The sequence below is a fragment of the Spermophilus citellus genome (assembly GCF_964194105.1).
Source record: "Spermophilus citellus genome assembly, chromosome: 18".
NCBI lineage: Eukaryota > Metazoa > Chordata > Mammalia > Rodentia > Sciuridae > Spermophilus > Spermophilus citellus.
In genome coordinates, this window is record NC_138200.1 from 59,120,471 (window position 1) to 59,141,125 (window position 20,655).

A 20,655-nucleotide genomic window follows, 5' to 3' on the forward strand; every position below is an offset into this window, starting at 1 on the left:
AAGTCATCTTGCACCACAGTGGGGCCATTTTTACAAACATATTTCCGCTGTGCTTATGTGTGTGCATGGATATACCCTTCTATAGACGTATATATCTGTGTCATTGATGATAGTCATGATATCTGGGTATGGAGATTTCGGAATGATTTTCTATGTTCTCAATTTTTTCCCCCCGTTTGACATTGTCATTGAGAAATCTTTCTCAAAAGACTACAGAAGAGAAATACAAACTTGAAGAATGGTTGCCTTGTTGAAATCAAGTCAATTACTTCTTGCAAGTGGCCCAAAAACCTCAGATTTTTAGTTTATTTGGGGGTAATTATGTACTTGATTCTGTTACAGAGTTGAGATGCCCTCAGGCATGGAGAGCTGTCTGTTGGAGGATGCTGATAAGAACTAAATCACATTCCCTCCCTCATCTCATCTCTTACTCTTTTATCAGTGCATTCCTCTGTTACTTCATTAAGAAACAAATTATGCCATGATTATGTTCAAATCGCTGTGTGTGTAGTCATTGTGAATTTCACACCCAATCTATCCTTTCTTTTTCATTCCTTTCTTGTCCAAGGTCTGTCTCCTTTTATAGGATATAATCATCGTTTCAGGTTCATTGCTACAAAGTAGCAATGTTTATCTGGCTCCAAAGGGGAATCCTGAAAAGGCCATCTGTTACTGGCCCTCAGCAAATGTGATTCATGGTAAGACAGCCCTGTTCAAGTGAATAGGAAAGAGAATTGGGAGAAATGCCTCAGTCTAGCAATTATAAATCTCTGTCCTAAGTATGAAACAAACTCTTCTCTGAGCCACGCTGGTGACGGCATTCCACCAGACCTTTCTGCTTGGTCATGAAATGTCCCCAGTTCAGACTGGCTGCTGATGCCTGCTCAGGGTCTGAAGTTAACCGAATACCAGTGACCCGTAGCCTCAGTGTGAGAGTTGCAGGCCCTGACCAAATGCCTTGACAAATAAAGACAGAGATGGTATTTGATGGTAGTTGCCTCAATATCAAAGGTACCAGAACATTCCCCCTATAACATCAACACTCTGGTGCTGACGTTGACTAAATTGGCCCTTCTTTGTTGCAAAGAAAACAACTTACAAAAGGGGGAGTATTTGAAGGTGAAATTTCACATGATGACTACAATCAGTATTTATTTTTCCCTGTTTTCTTTCCCATTATTACATTTTTAGTTGGTAAAACATTTGAGGCCCCTTGAAAGCAAACCCCTGTGGTATTTCCAGTGAGTTACCAGCGTCCTGTCCCAGTTGAGAGCTTTACCAGCGAGGAGGATCACCGTGCGTCTTCCATCTTTTTCTGTCTGAGGCTTATGTATAATCCACATTTGTTTACCTTTATAAAATACCCTGGGAAGCAAACACATTTACTAAAATCACTGAGATAAATGGGGTTACTTTGCCCTAAATTTCCAGACTGGATTAAAAGAAAATAAAACATTGTTTTTTCTTCCCCCAGCAGTAACACTAAACTTTGAACATCACTTTTTTTTTTTTCTCATAGCACTCAAATTGACAGAATGGCACATACCGTTGAAATACATACAGATTGTCTAGTTGAATAGAAATTGATGTTGCCCTTAATTTGAATCTATTTTTCCACCTCCAGTAATCTTTTATAATATTATTTCTGATAAATCGTAGAGCACTAAAATTTCTCAAACCCGTCAGAGATGGGATGTGTCACCTTGTTTACCATATCTTTCTTTAATACTCTGTAATGAAAACGACATGAAGTCTCAGTAAGCTACTCCATAGGAGTATCAATGTGTAAAGTTGATTAACTAGATAACACAAACTTAGATGTATGCACTAATAAGATTATGGTGGATGATTTTTGAGGCTTAAGAAACGTATCTTATGCTTGATAAACTTGATTGCATTCATGTTGGGTTTCAGGAAACTATTGTCAGGATGCTCAAATTCAAGATTCATTCATTCATCTGTTAAATTTCTAGCTTTATTCAAGTATAATTGACAAAAATTGTGTACACTTCAAGTATATGATGTTTTGATTTATGTATATGTTTTGGAATTATGATGATAAGCTAATGAATATCCATCATCTATTTTTTTAACTACATAGTTTACATTTAATATCTATTATTTTATCAAATTTCCAACATGAAACACAGTGTTGTTAACTGCAGTCACCATGCTGAACGTTAGATCTCTAAAACTTATTTACCCACTGAAACTTGGTGCCCTATGTTCATATCGACCCATTTCCTCTATCCCTTCCCCACAACCTGGCAACCACTGTTCTGTGCCTCTGAGTTTGATTCTTTTAGGTTCCACCTGTAAGCGAGATCATGCAGTATGCGTCTTTGCCTGATTTATCTAATTTAGCATAATGTTCCTCAGGTTTATCTGTCTTGTTGCAAATGACAGGATTTCATTTTTTTTAAAGGCTGAATAACGATGTTGTGTGTATGTACTGTATTTTATCTGTCTCTGTCTGGTAACATTTAGGGTGTTTCCCTGTGTTGCCTGTGGTGCATAATGCTGCAGAGAACGTGGAAGTGCAGATGTCTCTCTGACATACTGAATTAATTGCCTTTAGATATATATGCAGAAGTGGGATTCCTAGATCATTTAATAGTTCGATTTTTATTTTTTCAAGGAACATTGATGCTCTATTCTGTGGTGACTGTACCAATTTACGTTCCCATCAGTAATGTAGAAGTGTTCCTAGTCTTTCATGTTCTCTCTCTCTCTCTCTCTCTCTCTCTCTCTCTCTCTCGTGACAGCCATTCTGACAGGCCTGAAGTCATATCTCATTATGGTTTTATTTTGCATTTCCCCGATGATTAACGAGGTTGAGCGATCTTTCCATACATACCTGATTCTGGAATGGGTGGGCATCTCCCTTGAAGCTCCCTGGTCCTTACTCCCTGCTGAGCCTCCCACTCTCAGACTTTGTGCCATCAAAGAGCTTCTCCAGTTTCTTCCTCTGGGCTCATCTAATGCACACCCCGCCTACATCTCTCCACCCTCCTCCTCACACACCTCATTTCAGGCTCCACTTATTCAACAATTTCTCTGCTCCATCAACATTCGCCCACAATATAACCTAGAGGAAAAGTTATTGTCCATCCCCTTTTCCAGAACCACCTCAATTCCAGTGCAATTTCTTTTGGTGTCCCTCAGCCCATCTTGAGTGAGAAGATTTTCTGTTTTCTATTCTTACCCTCCTTTCCCAAGTCTGATTTCCAAACTTTCCTGTCTCAGCTCACCTCTTTTCCCCTTGGGCGGGGCATTTGGTGATGGAGGTGTGGGACGGCGGCTTGTGAAGCGTGCTCGACTGGAGTTGATCAGCTTTCAGTGTTGTTGTTTTCATTTCTCCTTAAAGCTGTAGCAGTGTGCCCCCAAAGTGCAAGAAACAAAACCAAGGATCAGTAAGTGGGATGCCATCAAACGAAAAAGCTTCTGCACAGCAAAGGAAATGATTGAGGGCTGGAAGAGAGAGCCTACAGAATGGGAGAAAAGCGTGGCCAGCCACTCCTCTGATGGGGATCAATACCCAGAATATACAAAGGGGAAAAAATGACCCCATCAGCAAATGGGGCTAAAGAACTAAACAGAAACTTCTCAAAAGAAGAAACACAAATGGCCAACAAATATAAGAAAGAAAATATTCAACATCTCTGGCCAACACTAAGATTTTATCTCACTCCAGCCAGAATGGCAAATATCAAGAATAGGAACAATAGTTCAGGCTGGGGTAAAAGGAACACGCATTACATTGTTGGCGTGACTGCAGACTAGGTGCAACCACTCTGGAAAGCAGTGTGGAGATTCCGCAAAAAAAAAAAAAAAAAAAAAAAAAAAAGAGAGATGGAACCACCAAATGACTCGGCAATCCCACTCCTGGGTATTTCCCCAGATGATATAATATCAGCATACTACAGTCATACAGCCATCTCGATGTTTATAGTGGCACAATTCACAATAGCTAGATTATGGAATCAGCTCAGATGACTATCAACAGACACACACACACACACACACACACACACACACACACACACTGGGAGTTTTCCTCAGACATAAAGAAGAATGAAATTACGGCATTTGCCAGTAAAAAAAAGCATGTTAAGTGTATATATAAATACATAACAGAGAACCTCACCTTTATGCATAGAAAGAACTAATCAACTATAAATTAATAGACAAAGCAAAAGGAAGTTGAGTAGAGGAAGGAGAAGGGGAGGGGTCATGAAGTGAAGTAGAACTTCGTGTGTGTGTGAGTTAGTATGCATCGTAGTTGGGTTCATAACTATAAAATGCTAATAAAAAATACATATCCCTCTAGCAGTGTGTCTGACACTTGGAAGTGGGTTTTCAAACTAAAAAGCTACAGTTGTCTATATACTAGTCCACCTAGTTTCTACTAGGTTATCGGATCAAATAAGGGACCCAGGGGTCTTCCATGGCTATTGGAATATCCAAAGGGACAAATTTCAGTGACACTGCTTGCCAATAATAAGAAATATATTAAAACTGTGAGCAATACATACTATGCTGAGTATTCAAAGTGAGTTGGCTTTTCTAGTGGTATATTCTAAGAGATTTAAAAATATGATCTTAGTACGAACGAGAAAACTCCAATAAGCTTTCATTAGCAGTTCTATTTGGAGGCAAGAAAGGCAAGTTTGTTAAGGAGGCATTGACTGTCAACCTTCAAAATTATAGAGCTCATGAGCATAATCAAGAAGTTATTATAATAGACGAAATGAATAATGAACCAGAACCCTGGTGGAGAGATGGAAAATGTGTCAGATTTAAAGTAGCTTTGATATTAAAATGAAGGAAGTTGCAGGCATTTCCTCCTGGTGGTGGGAGAACACTGATCATCAGCAGGGAGGCCTGGGTTTCTGACTGGCTGCATGGTGAGCCTGTAGCCAAGGGAGGAATGAGGACCCTGGGCAGGGCCAGATCACTGGATAGTGAGTTTCTGGATGCCGGCCTAACCACACAGAGGCTCATACAGACAAAACCAAGAGGCTGGTTTAGGGTTCAGAAAAGGGCCTGAAGAGAGAGGAGAGATCTCAGATCATAGATCACGTTGAAAAGATCTCATGCAAAAGAATCATGTGGAAGTGAGAAAATAAGAGCATCTTTAGGAAAAGATACGCGTGTGGGCAACTGCAGACAAGGGTGTCTGGGAATGAGGCGAAAGTTCAGGAGAATAGGAATCTGGGGGGTCCAGGGGAGGGTAAAGATCTACAATGTTCTGCTGCTGAGTAGACCTCGGGACCATAGGTAAGGACACGGGTCACGGGTCTCTCCAGAGAACCACACACAAGGGATGGTGGGAGGGGCTGTGGTTGGAGGCTCTCTGTGATACTTAAGGCTTTTTTTTTTTTTTTGGTACCAAGGATTGAACTCTGGGTCACTTGACCACTGAGCCACATCCCCAGCCCTATTTTATATTTTTGTTGTTGTTGTTTTACAGACACGATCTCACTGAGTTGCTTAGCACCTCCCTCGCTTTTGCTGAGGCTGGCTTTGAACTTGTGATCCTCCTGCCTCAGCCTCCTGAGCTGCTGGGATTACAGGCCTGCACCATCGCACCCAGCTATTTAAGGCATTTGATGGTGCACTGAGTCCCCCAGGCAGCTGCAGCAGGAGATGACATGTGAAATTCAAGGACTGCTTTTGGATCAAAGATCACCTCAAGGATGAGCTGCCCTCGGCTCTGCCGTTTAGAAGGCTGACATACTATTCTTAAGTCTACCCTTACTGAAAGAATCAAATAATTCTTTTAATTTGCTACCAGATCTTTCTGTTTTCTTTTAATTTTCTGGTTCTAGTGTGAAACTTTACTTTGGATACTTTTAGGAAATACATATATCCATGTTGTGTTTTATTTCCATTATGCCCCTCATCCTGCTATGAGCCGAGTTAGAGTGAATGCAGAAAGTATGTTAACATAACCGCAAATGATACACTGTCTGTTGAAGCCTTGAGTTTCAATGCAACATAGAAGTTAAGAATTAAATATGCTTTTATATTTAATCATGTTTGATGATTAGACAAACAGTCATTCCCTTACTATTAGGTAATTTGTAGAGTTCATTTCTAAAGACATCAAGAAAGGGCTGTAGACTTATCATCTACACTGCAGAATCGTTCTATTGGTATTTTCTAATCTCATTTAACAAGAATCAAATCAAATCTCGGGTGAATGGAAATGTGCACAAGTGTTTTTCTCCCCCATGAGTACTACCAATGGCATCACAAGGCCAATGTGAAATTTTGATGGCAAACCGTAAAACTGTCGAAATTACTTCTCTCTACTTCTGGTAGGTAATATTGAAGCTAAACAAATTACAATAAACATTGGTCATTTCTGAAAAAAAAAAAAAGATCACTTCAAGCTTCTAAAATATTGTCATTATTTTATTCACAGTCTCCATCCTGAGCTCTTTCTGGCTCTCCACGTGCCTCAGGCAAGGCCGATCAGGGGCACAGCTCCTGCTTTGCAGAGGGGCGATTTCAACACTGCAGTGTGCTCGGGCTGCAGCCTCCTTGGATCCTGTGGGAGAGGGAAATTGAGAGCCTCTTCCACAACTTACGATTTCAGTTAAAAATGGACCTCTTCCATTCTTAGGGTAGCATTCAGAGGGAGATGTTGTTCAGGGAGCCTGCGCAATGTTCTACTAGAGGCGTATTTAGGCAAGAACTTGTCAACTTGCTGAAATTCTGAGTAAACATCCATTTCCCCCCGGCCCCCCCCCCCCCCACTCAGGATGAGAAGTGGGCGAAACGCATGTTGGGTGTCTGTGCCCTGGCTCATTTTTTTTGCCCCCCTAGCACCATATTAACTTTCATCCCTAGCCCTTTCTGGGAAAATCAGGATTTTAAAAATTACCTTTCCACTACAGTAATCACTTTATAAACAAGATGGGACCAGAACATTCAGGTCACAGAGGAAAGCCCGAGAACCATGAAGCTATGGTGTGTTCACACTGTCCTTGGTCTTGAAGCTCCCACTGATTTAATAACCCTCAAAGACCATTGAGGATTATTGCATATCAAAGCCGAATAATATTGTCGGCCAATTATTACATTAAAAAGAAATCTTGTATTAACTTAGAATTGAAGTAATTTCTTTCCTTGAATGAGCAAAATGAAGTTGGAGGTGATTTTGATGTTATTGAGGAGGCCTTAATCACACTATTTAAATTGTTTATCCAAATCTTTTCATGAGTATGCCTGAGGGGCGTCCCTACAACCTCCATTACTACACGACTGGGAAAACAGGAAAACGTAGCTCTTAACAGCCAGCCATGTGGGGACATTTTCTACTAGGTTTCTTTCTTTCTTTTTCTTTCTTTTTTTAAAATCCAGAATTTAAGGATTTAATCTGATTTCCTCTCAATTGCTCATATCTTTATCCAGTGCTGTTGTGTGGGCTGTCTCACTTAAGAAAACGTCCCAATTCTTAAGTACTATATGAATACATAACCCTATATTCAAATAAAAATCAGAATTGCAGAGCTGGGGATGTAGCTCAGTGGTAGAATGCTTGCCTAGCATGTGTGAAGCCCTGGGATTGATCCCTAGCACTGCAGAAAGAAAAATGATAACAGTTACAATGAATGGACAGTTTCTTTTACTATGTCACTTTTATTGAAGTTGAAATTTAAGACTGACTATATAGAAGCAAATATCCCATATGCAGATATTTAAAAAAACACTAAATAATAATAATAATAATCACTGAGATTTAACTCGGCTCATACCATCTGCCAGCTATTTCTCAAATTATTTTCACTTATTATATTATTATATGGATTAAGAGAGATACTGGTATAATCCAGAAAGGCACAGAGAGATTAAGTAACTTTTTAAAAGCCATACAGCTGATAAGAATAGCACCTGGAATCCATCCTCAGACAGTGTGACTTCAGAACTATAGTTAATTCGCTAAACATGCCTCCTGAATTACATATTTTATTGTTCAACAACTGTTCACAAAAAGAATTGGTTCATAAATGTAATATAAAATTCTGACATCAATGGGCTTGGGATGTGGCTCAAGCGGTAGTGCGCTCGCCTGGCATGCGTGTGGCCCGGGTTCGATCCTCAGCACCACATACCAACAAAGATGTTGTGTCCGCTGAGAACTAAAAAAAAATAAATAAATATTAAAAAAATTCTCTCTCTCTCTCTCCTCTCTCACTCTTTTAAAAAAAAATTCTGACATCAACAAAATGAGGAAATAGCTTACTTTTAGTTGTAATGTTTTTACCTAAATCTATCTTACAAATTTATTAAGCTCAGTGAATTAATGTGAACTTTTTAAAATTTATTTTTAAAATTTTAATTTGTTATATATGACAGTAGAATGCATTACAATTTATATTACACATATAGGATACAGTTTTTCGTATCTCTGGTTGTACACAAAGTAGAGTCACACCATTCATGTCTTCGTACATGTACTTGGGGTAATGATGTCCATCTCATTCCACTGTCTTTCCTACCTCCATGCCCCCTCCCTTTTCCTCCCTCCCCTTTGCCTTATCTTGAGTTCATCTAATCCTCCCATGCCACCCCCAACACCATTATGAATCAGCATCTTATAATCAGAGAAAACATTTAGCATTTGGTTTTTTGGGGGATTGGCTAACTTCACTTAAGCATTATGTTCTCCAACTCCATCCATTTACCTACAAAATGCCATGACTTTATGCTCTTTTAATGCTGAATAATATTCCATTGTGTATATATACCACAGTTTCTTTATCCATTCAGCTACTGAAGGACTTCCACAGTTTAGCTATCGTGAATTGTGTTGCTATAAACATTGATGTGACTGTAAGCTGTTTTTAAGTCCTTTGGGGGAATACACTGAGGAGTGAGATAGCAGGGTCAAGTGGTAGTTCCAGTCCAGTCCAAGTTTTCCAAGGATTCTCCATACTGCTTCCCAGAGTGGTTGCACCAATTTGTGGTCCCTCTAGCAATGTATGAGTGTGCCTTGTTCCTCACATCCTCGCCAACACTTATTGTTGTTTGTATTCTTAATAGCTGCCATTCTGACTGGAGTAAGATGAAATCTTAGTTTTGATTTGCATTTTTCTAATTGTGGGAGATGTTGAACATTTTTTCATATATTTGTTTATTGGTTGTATATCATCTTCTGAGATGTGTCTGTTCAGTTCCTTGGCCCAGTTATTGATTGGGTTATTTATTTATTTATTTATTTATTTTTTTGGTGTTTGGCTTTTTGAGTTCTTTATATACCCTAGAGATTAGTTCTCTATCTGATGTGGAAGTGGCAAAAATTTGCTCCCCAGATTTAGGCTCTCTATTCACCTTACTGATTGTTTCTTTTGCTGAGAAGAAGCTTTTTAGTTTTAATCCATCCCATTTATTGGTTCTTGATTTTAGTTCTTATGCTATAGGAGTCTTATTAAGGAAAGTTGGGGTCTAATCTGACATAAAATTAGGGCCTACTTTTTCTTCTAATAGGCACAGTGTCTCTGGTTTAATTTGTAGGTCCTTGATCCACATTGAGTTGTTTTGTGCATGGTGAGAGATAGAAGTTTAATTTCATTGTTGCATATGGATTTCCAGTTATCCCAGCACCATCTGTTGAAGAGGCTATCTTCTCTCCAATGCATGTTTTTGGCACCTTTGTCTAATATAAGATAACTGTAATTATGTGGGTTAGTCTTTGTGTCCTCTATTCTGTACCATTGGTCTACAAGTCTATTTTGGTGTGAATACCATGCCATTTTTTGTTACTATTGCTCTGTAATATAGTTTAAGGTCTGGTATAGCAATGCCACCTGCTTTACTCTTCCTGCTAAGGATTGCTTTAGCTCTTCTGGGTCTCTTATTTTTCCAGATGAATTTCATGACTGATTTTTTTTATTTCTATGAAGAATGTCATTGGTTCAGGGAATTAATGTGACCTTTAAGATATGTTTAACTTGTGTTTTCTTGAAGATTTTAAGTGTTCATTCTTCATCTAATTCACGTCATTGATAACAGGGCTTGGCTAGACAAAGTGTCCTGTCATCACCTACAAATGTCACTCATGGGGGAAATCCATCCAGCAGCTAGGTGAATGGCAGATAGTGATAACAAAGCCATCAAAGAGGACCAGGTCCACCTTTCACCATGTTGTCCTTCAAAATGAAAGCATGTGCCATGTGACCTGATAAAATTCAAATTATCCACATGTTTTAGGATTAAACAGTTAAAGGGACCAGACAGCACTTCTCCCAGCCCATTGTTGTTTCTGATATCCCACTTCTGCCACCAGGGAATATTAAAAGTGTAAAAAAAAATGAATACATTATGGAAGCAAGGATTTTTGAGAAGGCGGTTCTTTTACTTTGAGGCCATGAGAAGAGAGATGGTCCTACTCCTGTCTCTGTGCTAGAAATCATAAAATACTGAAGAAAATGGTTTTATCTCACCATGCAGAAAAGCTATCAGCCAGGGACCAAGTGCACCTAACCAGGCTTTCAGGAAGTATGCACACTTTAATTAGGATGCTATCAGAAAAAAAAATGGTGAATTTTTTCTTGGAGGGAGCTCAGCATGCAGGGTCCCCCACATACATTATTGATGGCAGATTCCAGGAACTGAACGAAGAAGCAAGAAAAGCAAAGTCCTCAGAAGGGGATGCAGAAAATGGGGGTAGGGGGAGGTGCAAATGAATGCAAGCTAAAGAGCAAGAACAAGCTCTTGCTTGATGGCCCACAGAGCTAGCTCTGAGGAAGGCGGGGAAGATGGCTGACCCAGCCAACCTGAGCTGAGAAAGTCCTGTATCTCTCAAGATCACAGATTCCCACCGGCATCAGATGCCTGCACAATCGTTATCTACTTTTCACTTAATGCATTGGTTTAAACGTTTCCCCCGATTCAGTAATTAATGCTTTAAAAAAGGGATTTTTGTGTAAAATTCTAGTTGAATTTTCTGGTTGAATCATTTGGAAGCAAAAACACCTGAACCATGGAAACTCCCATGTACAGTGTTTCAAGCCCCCAAGGCTTTCAAGTCTCCTCCAAGTGGATGTTAAGAACTGAATCTTTCCTGTCTCATGCGTGAGAGAAGGGAAAAAAACCCACAGTGTGTGTAATCTGCTCATGAAGGGAATCATTAGTGAGATATAGGAGATTATTTTAATTTTAATTAGAATTTTTTTCTTACATTTTTTACTTCTTAAATCACTTTTATGCCTCAAGTTAAAGAGAGTAATAATATTTTGCATGTCTGTGCACATATGCACACAAGCTTAGTTTCGTAATTTTAAAAATAAATATAACCCAAAATACAAATATTAAGAGTATTTCACTAGTAGAAAATATTATTAATATATTGAAAAGTTTTCCAAAATACAGCTTAAAATGGTATTCTTCAAATGACCTATTTCCTTTCATTACCGGCATAAAGCTCTAATATATATTAGAGAAAGAGAGGGAGGGCTTTTTCTGAAAATAACCTAAAACAATTATTTATTGAAAATAATATTTTACGGTTAATAATGTCCTCCTCCTAATTTTCTGAGATACGTTTTATTAAGATGTCATAGATTTTCTATAAATTGAATGAACTTTCTTTACTAATGTAACATATGTCAGCAAATAAATCAGTGTTGTGTAAGATTTATTTTAATACTGGTTCAAAATTATGCTACACCTTTTGGCAACACGAAATCACTGACAAATGCTTAATTTGTTGGAAGTCATAACACAGAAGTTATTTGCAATGTTTAATTGCCCATTTTTTTCTCATGCTAGCATTGCACTTGCCTGTGATAGATACCGTTGAATTAAATAGCAAGGACAAATATATAGCACCAAAATACTTTTTCATAATAGACATTATGGTCTGTTTATGATTTCTTCATTTTATACTCCTGTGATTTTTTTTTTCCAAATCATTTCACAAATGAAAGAAGAAAGATCCAAATAGCTTATTTTATCTATACTAGAATTCTTGAAACGGGAAGATTGGTGCTTGTCCTACACATTTTGCAGATTATAAGAAGGGTAAAAATGAGCACAGAGAAATCTCTTAAGGAGAAAAAAATCGACACGTGTGTAGCCTCCCTTCTGGAGGGTCTAGGGTATTGAGGAAAGGAGAGGAGACAATATCATTGGGTAGGTTTAAGTATTTCCAAACTCTCATCATGTCCCTGAGCCTCGGAGGATGCCGATGTTGCATTGTTTATTTTAAACATTGAGTGGAGGGGCCTTCAACTGCTCGCTCAGTACCAACTTGAGCCACTGCTCAGCCTCTTGAAACTTGAGAAGCCAAGTGCTTTGAAGTCGGTCTTCAGGGTTTACAGAGCCAGGTGTGTTACCATAGAGAGGCAGGTAAACCTCACTAAATCTGTTCTTCCTCTGGTTGAGTATGATCATAATAACATTTGCCTCTTCTGAGAGATGGCTGTTTAGTTCATGCGTCCATTTATTGATTGGATTATTTTATTTATATTTTTGGTGTTGTGTTTTGTGAATTTTTTATACATTCTGGATATTGATCCTCTCTTGGAAGAGGAGCTGGCAAAATTTTTCACCCATTCTGTAGGGTCAGTCTTTATGTTCTTAATTGTTTACTTTGCTGTGTAGTTTTATTATTTTGATGCTATCCCACTTATTTTTTTAAATTAGTTTTTAAAATTTCTATGTGACAGCAGGATGCATTAAGGTTTGGTATTATTTCCCAAGCTTTGGGAGTCCTCTGGAGAAAGTGGTTGCTTGTGCCTGCCTGTGTGTTGAAATGTTTCTCCTGTTTTCGTGTAACAGTTGCAAAGTTTGCCTTTACCGTCATTAGGTAATTACACACAGTACTTGGCACAGGGTCTGCTCTGTATTATCAACTTAGCAGATTTCAGTCTATTCATAGAGCTGAACACCCACAGTGATTACTCTAATGATGGCATGTTTCTTCTTCGTCAGTCTGCTTCCAAGCCTTGATACAACAGGGGGAAAGAGGCTGAACTATTGTCAAATAGTGTGCTTCCTTATTTTATGCAGTTGTGTCTCATTGAAGCCCGAGAGGGTGTACCTCATAGTAACAGTGGTCATTGAGATACATCTTTGCTTTAGTCAGACCATCTTCATGCCAGACATTTTAATTGATACACATGTAAAAGAAACATAGACACACACATACATGTGTGTGTGCGCGCACACACACACTATTTTCTATCGAGGAAGTCTAAAGTCAACACATGTAAGACTATGAATTTGGGTGAAACCAGCTGCCACCATTTTTTTTTCTACTTCTAGGCAAGTGGCTGGGGGACACGAAGCTTCATGATCCTATTTATTCCTTCAGAAATAACCCTTTGGATTTGAATTGCTATTTTGGAGATACTTTAATGAAAAAGGATTTCAAAAAAGATTGAAGTCTAGAAAAAATCTCAGAATCTGTTATGATAGTAATCACCATGCAGTATCCACGGACTTCTCTTTAAGAACAATAATAATTGAATATAAAAGTTGTGTATATTAGAGCATTTCAGTAAACAACCCCTGAATTTTTGATGTAGACAGCCTGCATTTCTAATGCTGATGGTGGCTACCTTTTGCCACAACATCTGTCTCTGAAGTTGACCTATTAGTTGAGACCCTGCCGGTCAGCGGGGACACTACAGGCAGGTCCCGAGTAGAGGAACAAAATTATGCTGGGTTCCAGCATAATTTAGGAAATTCAAGTTCAAGACCATTTTGAGATGAGGTTTTAAATTCTCAGGTTTGTGATTTATTAAAAAGACAGAAAGAAAGAAAGAAAATTGCCACTTTATATCTTCCTTCTTCAATTTCTAAGTATTTTATGCCTAAAATTAGCAGTTAGAGCCCACAAAAGATTGCATTCATTTCATTCACTTATTAATTCATTGCCTGTATATTTGAAGGGCACACTCTAGTTACCAGAATGCTGTTAAATATTAGGGTGTAGAAATATTTTCTTGCTAGTATTTGTCTAATACATAAGGCAAAAATAAATAAATAGGCAAATTGAAATAGGATAAGGAAACATACAAAATTGATCTGAGAGGCCTTCCCTCAGATCTGGGAGAAGGTGCTATTTCTGTGGTAGATGCTGTTATGTACATCTGGGTTAGCCCTATGATCACTCCACCCCTTGCCCCCCAGGAAGATATCCTGCTGAAAAGAATTGAATCTCCACAGGGCTACAACTGTCACACAGCTCCAGGGGTTCAACTGCACCATTGAAATGACATGGCATGGAGGAACACCTAAATTGAGAAATATGACCAAAGTAGTATGAAATAAAATCAATAAAATCAATCAGGAGATCACAAAGCATATATCCTGGGCTACGAAGCAGAACATTTCCCATCAGTTGTGGAAAAATTGTCAGAAAGTGGCCCAGGTTAAGAATAAAGTGAAAAGAGCCAGCCAGTCACACTGTGAAAGGGTGACTCAGAATTCCTTCGGTGTGTTCAACCATTTAACAGCATGTTCTGGAGAGGACAGACTAGGAAAAAGGAAAAGAAACGTGGACTGAGCACTTTTGAAGAGAAAGTTTTGTGCTGGACACCTTCCAACACCTTCATGGCCACATCTGAGTTATGATTATTCATATACACAGTTACGGTAAACGAGGCTCAGAGACACCAAGTAAATGACACATCAGAGTCAGAGGCAGAATTTGCAGCCAGGGCTTTTTAATTTACGATCCTGCGCTCATCTCTTCATGCGCCCTGAGAAGCAAACACTTCCCTGTGTGTCAGTAGGAAGCAGCCAAGATAACATATAACTGAAAAATAATTTGTGAATTTAAGTGCCTGGGGATAGGAAATATGCTCTTTTATGTACCCAAGTAATTCCTGGTAAGCCTCCAATATTCCTTAATCTTGTCTTCCTGGTTTCCTTTGTCAACTGCTTCTCCTGGCACATCTCTTATATGCTCATGTTCCTTGTGATTTGTCCCAGACCTTTTAAATCACATTCTGCACACTCTTCCCAGGCATTCTCGTCCCTTTCACAGATGAACTATAGTAATTATCTTAACTTGGCCTTACCAGTGTGCTGGCTGCACTGATGCTTACCAACAACCTTAGTAAAATGTGTTCACCTACTCCCAGGGCAGTTGGCTCTTATGCCTGGCTCCCTGCATTTTCTGCTGCTTCTCCCAACAGAGTTGTAGGCTTATCTCCGTCAATGGTTATTGTCCCCAAACCTGTAGAGACCAGTTGAACCTATTATTATTGTGTGTACTTTAGTCTCATATTATGCCAATTGAAAATAGATTCATGTAAAAAGATGCCTCTATAAAAACCCAGTTGAATGCACTGGAAAGATTTCATAGGAAGTTAAAGAAATTTTCTGCTAATTTAAAGGTAAAAAATAAAAGAGTAAGAAAGCATCATAAAAATCCAGAATTTGAAACTCAGATTTTTTTACATGTTTTTTTTTTTTCTCTCTCCTCATTCCACTTGAAAAACCTGAAACTGGAAACAATTACATAATGCACTGCAAGTCAAGCTGATGTAAGAAAGAAAAACAAACAAACAAACAAAAAAAAGGTAGAAAACCTATTCTAATAGACTGGAAAATTCTTTGAATTTTTCAAGTGAAAATGTTTGAACGATAAGGCTCTTTCATGCCTTTATCTTTAGTTAACTTAAACAGGAAAATTGGGAAAAGCTAATGGCGGGAATATTTGCAAAGGGTGGGCAGGGCTTAGGGAAGTCGGTGGAGAATAATGCAGTATCACAAACCTGGAGATGGGGGGATTCTTTGCTTCTGCTCTGCTTGAGGAGACCCAGAGACAATAGCCACTTGGTAAGGAGCTATGACCTTTATGGAGGGCCAACCAAAGAGACCCAGCAGGGAAGAATCTGAAAATAAAGCCACCAACCTCATCTCTTCCCACCTCTGATGTTCTGCCAGTAACCACTCTTGGACAGATCAATAGGAAACATGTAGCATAATCCTTCTCTTCTGTCTTCTAATATCACCCTTGATTTTTTTTCCTATGGGTAGAAAATTGATCTGCTCAATATCCTCAAATTTGATGAGATAATGTCACAGCTTGGGGAGATATCAATTAAGGCATATTTTCATCTATAAATTTAAAATACTGACACCGTTATTGTAAGGTAGCAGGGGCAAAAAAATGTGATGGACAATTAGCAATAACAACAAAGCATCAATGGTATAATCTTCATTTCTATGGCTACTACAAAGCCAAATAATAAGAAATGTGTTCTTCTTTTACTGTTTCTGTGCTTTGGTTGCCCTTGGAATAACAACATTCTTCTTTTGGAATGGCAAACCTAACCAACCAACCAACCAACCAACCAACCAACCAACCAACCAACCAACCAAAACAGCCTTGAATCTTTGGTCTTGTTTTTGATGGAGTTACCTGGGTCTTTCATTGGCAGGACTGTTGGACAATGGTGTGTGTGTATTAAGAGGCATCCCTCTGGTTGCTCAAATTCTGGATGTAGTTTTATTTAAACACGTCCCTTCTCACCATTGTGTGGCAGCAACTCAATTTCTCCTGGGCAATAAAAATTTGTCATTTTAGTCCCTTTATCTATATGTCAATCCAGTACATGAGGATCCCTAAATGGCCAGAGATCTATTTCATAAGTGAACTTGATCAATCCTTGACTATAGTGTTTGGTAGAATTATTGCTCCCTTGGACACTGAGACTTTAAAACCCATTTAAGCCCAGCTCTGCTAAACGAAACACCAAACAATTATCATCTGTGTTTCTTAGTACAATAATAAAAGGGATAGTTCTACCCACACATTTTGTTTTTTAGACCCATTGATTTCTATCCTAAGGCATATATCATGTTCTATTGGATTACACCTGACCTTGAGAAGCATTGTTTCCCAACTGGCTTCTGAGAAGGAAGTATATGGTTTATCGATCGATATGGGAGTGAGGCTATTGTTGAATTTTGCTATAGAAAGTGTCCACCTGGTCAGAGGCAATGCTGTGTGGGATGGTATGGTAATGGATAAGTCACTCTATCAGTCCAGGGGTGATGGTAGAGGGCTACAACTTTTCATGACCCAGAATCAGATCCCGGACTTTGGTGTCCAGCCATGTTCAACCTGTGATATTCTTGTGGTATTCAAAGATACCATCAAGACTTTCTGATTTTTCCACCAAGTTGGATAGCCTTGAGTTTTGGTGTTTCTGTTTTAGCTGTGCACACCTCTAGGGCTCTTGGTAGCAGCCAGCTGACCCCATTTTCATTATAGTTCTACCGTAGTGGCCAAGTGCATGGCCAGGTAATACCTTGTACCTTGTCTTCACCTGTCCCTGTAATCATCAGGGAAAATTGGAATAGTCATTTTGCTGTTGCATTCTGTGGCTTAACACAGTATTTATTTCCCACAGTAAAGTGACTTTCTGTGTACTTCTCAAAAATATGAGCAACCCATTTTCAAAATCCCAGTTGAAAGTTTATTTTTTGGGGGGTACTATTTCTGGTGCCAATTACTGTATCTGGCAAGGTTCTTAAAAGGAGCAGAGTGCTCAAATTGGGTCATCATGGAGAGTTTGATAAAAGGGACTGTTTATAGAAATGTGGGCAGGACTTAATGACACCAAGAAAGGATAGCATATGATGGACAAGTGCCAATAGAAAGTTTCTTTCTTTTTTTTTTTTTTTTTTTTTTTAAGAGAGAGAGAGAGAGAGAGAGAGAGAGAGAGAGAGAGAGAGAATTTTTAATATTTATTTTTTAGTTCTCGGCGGACACAACATCTTTGTTGGTATGTGGTGCTGAGGATCGAACCTGGGCCGCACACATGCCAGGCGAGCGTGCTACCGCTTGAGCCACATCCCCAGCCCCAATAGAAAGTTTTAACGCCTTCCAGCTGTGACTTTTTTGAAGAAGCAAGGGGAGGGAGGAACCCAAGGAGGGGAGCTATACAGAAAGAGCCTCTGCTTTTCTTTCCCCAGAGTTTTCCATGTGTCAGGGTTTCATTTCTGAATTGGGGGGGGGGGCTGAGTTGGAGGTACAAATGTTCTCCTTTCGCCCTTGTTTGTGCGTGCTCATGTACACGTGTATGTGTATTTTTAAACACCAACTTTTCAATGGAGTTTAAGCTGTTTATAAATAACTGAAACAAAGATGAAAACATATGCTTTCTTCAGGAGATGACAAAATGTTGAGAAGAAGCTAAAAATCAATGAGGTTATCACATTTAGAAAACGATATGGGTTGATTATTGGTACATGCTAAGAAATATAGACTACCTGGAATATTATAAAAATTTTGTAATTTTCTCATGGAAAATTATGATCATCTTATGACTCTTTCTGTATTTCTGTCTTTGAAGTGTGCTCTACATGCACACATAGAAAAAAAAAATACTGTGATTGCTCATCCAGTGTGAATAATTTGTCATCAGCAAGAGCCTGTGTTTTTGTGACTATAAAGACTGTCTTATAGTACAAGTCACACCATCTGATATTTTTGATGAGAACTCCTGTGCAGCACTTTGCCAGAAATGTGCATGCATGCACACATGTATGCACACACACAAACACAAACACATGGAAATTTTTAACTATATGGATCATTCAAGTTGATGAGAAAATTAACATTGTTAATTTTCTAAGGGAAGGCAGTCTTTGAGCTAAGCAAACATACAAGGCATTGATTACAATTTGACCAGATGGGGCTGTTTCAAAACTGTAAGATCACTTGGTTTCTTGAAAACCATTGCTAAATCTGATGTATGAAATTACATTTTTAATTTTATGGAATTTAATTTCTTGGTTTAATTACTCTGTGTTGCTCAGGTTATAAAAGCAACCTGATGAGTTATTTTTATTTATAGGGCTTCCATTCAATGTGTTTATAATTATATTCCAGTGCACTGGAAATTTGCAATCATCTATTTCAGTGCCTTTAAGTTTTCGTTTGTGTGAAATTAAGTTTTTGCTAAAGGTTAGAGAACTGTTTTTTAAAGATAAAATACTATTTGCTAAGATGATCAATAAAGAAATTTGCACATGTGTATTACAAAATCCTTACAATGGATGAAGTTGTAATTTTTATTTGGCAAAGCCAGTTTTAGAATCATTAAACATTTATCGAGTCCCATCTATGCAACATACTTTGTTATGTTACACTTTCATTTAGTGCCCAGAAATGTACAAATTTGGTGGTGTTAACAATACAAAAGAAAGTCCACTCTCATTTAGTGGGTACCTGGCCGAGCACTGTGACCACCAGCCTATGTAAAGATACATTTCATATTCTTTAACCTGGCCTAGAAAACCTTTCATGGCCTCCTCCTCTTCCACTCCCACTCTGATTGCTCCTCTGTCACATCCTGTGACAGCTGTCCTCACTTTATTTTAATTCCTCAGAAATCTCTTGCCCTCTTTGGCTTCTTGTCTTCTCCATGCTGGGCCTTTTGCTGGTCTTGATCTCTGTTCCTGCCTCTACATTGTCATCTTTTCACTGAATCAAATCATTTTTCAGGAACCAACCTAAATGTCATCTTTTGAATTTAAAGGTGCCCAACATGTACTTATTAAACATGTCATCTGGTCCCACTTGACTAGGGTAGGTGATCTTGCTACATGCATACATCCTCATTGCTCTTCAGATTCTATTGCAACCCTCAACTCGTACCACAGGGGATGCTTTAGACATGGGGTGTCTCCCAAAAGCTCATGTGTGAGACAATGCAAGAATTTTCAGAGGTGGAGTGATTAGATTATGAGATGTCTAATCTCATCGGTGGATTCATTCACTCATGAATGAACTGGATGGTAGCTATAGGCAGGTAGGGTGAGGCTGGAGGAGGTGGGTCACTGGGGGATGAGCCTTTGGGGTATATATTTTGTCCCTGGTGAGCAGAACTTTCTGTTTCCTTGTTTCCACGTCCTGAACCGCTTTCCTTGGCTGTGCTTTTCACCACGGTGTTCTGCCTCACCTTTGGCCCAGAGCTACAGTCATTCAGCTGTGGACCGAGCCTCTGCAAGTAGGAGCCAAAATAAACTTTTCTTCCTCTACATTGTTCTCGCCAGGTCTTTTACTCACAGGGACACCCTCCCCACAAAAGTAAAAGCTAACCAAAACACGCAGTTTCCTATTTAATGCAGCTGTCTCCCTTGCAGGACATTTAGCTCAGGGAAGACTGAGCAATGACTTTCCTGTTCTTCAATTCTGCCACCTGTCACCAAGACTTCCCTGTATTAGACGCTCATAAATGGATGGGTAAATGAGTCATTTAACAAATCAGACTCATCATGGATGACAAAGTATTTTAACGAGTCATATAGCAGAGGTAAGAAACGTAAGTGGGGCAGAGCCCTCGGCTTGTTCCGATAACAGCAGGCCTGGGCTTGGACCTGGAGGATGGGTTTGGGGTGGGGGAGAGAGTGTTTGTGAAGCAGCTGTGTTCTTACTTAACACGAGGCTCACTTCAGGGGAAAGACCTTAGCATTTTGATTCTCAGAGTTTGCCTGTACTGCATCACTTCAAAGGAGATGCATCAAATGTTTTTCATGTTGAAAGAACTCCCAGTGAAGGATTAGCAGTCTGTATACCCAGTTCACATCACAGCAACTGGGGGGCGGCTGGAGATACTCAGTTTGGTCCACACGGTTGATCTTTCTGCATAGAAGTCGTATCAGTCAGTGTTCAGA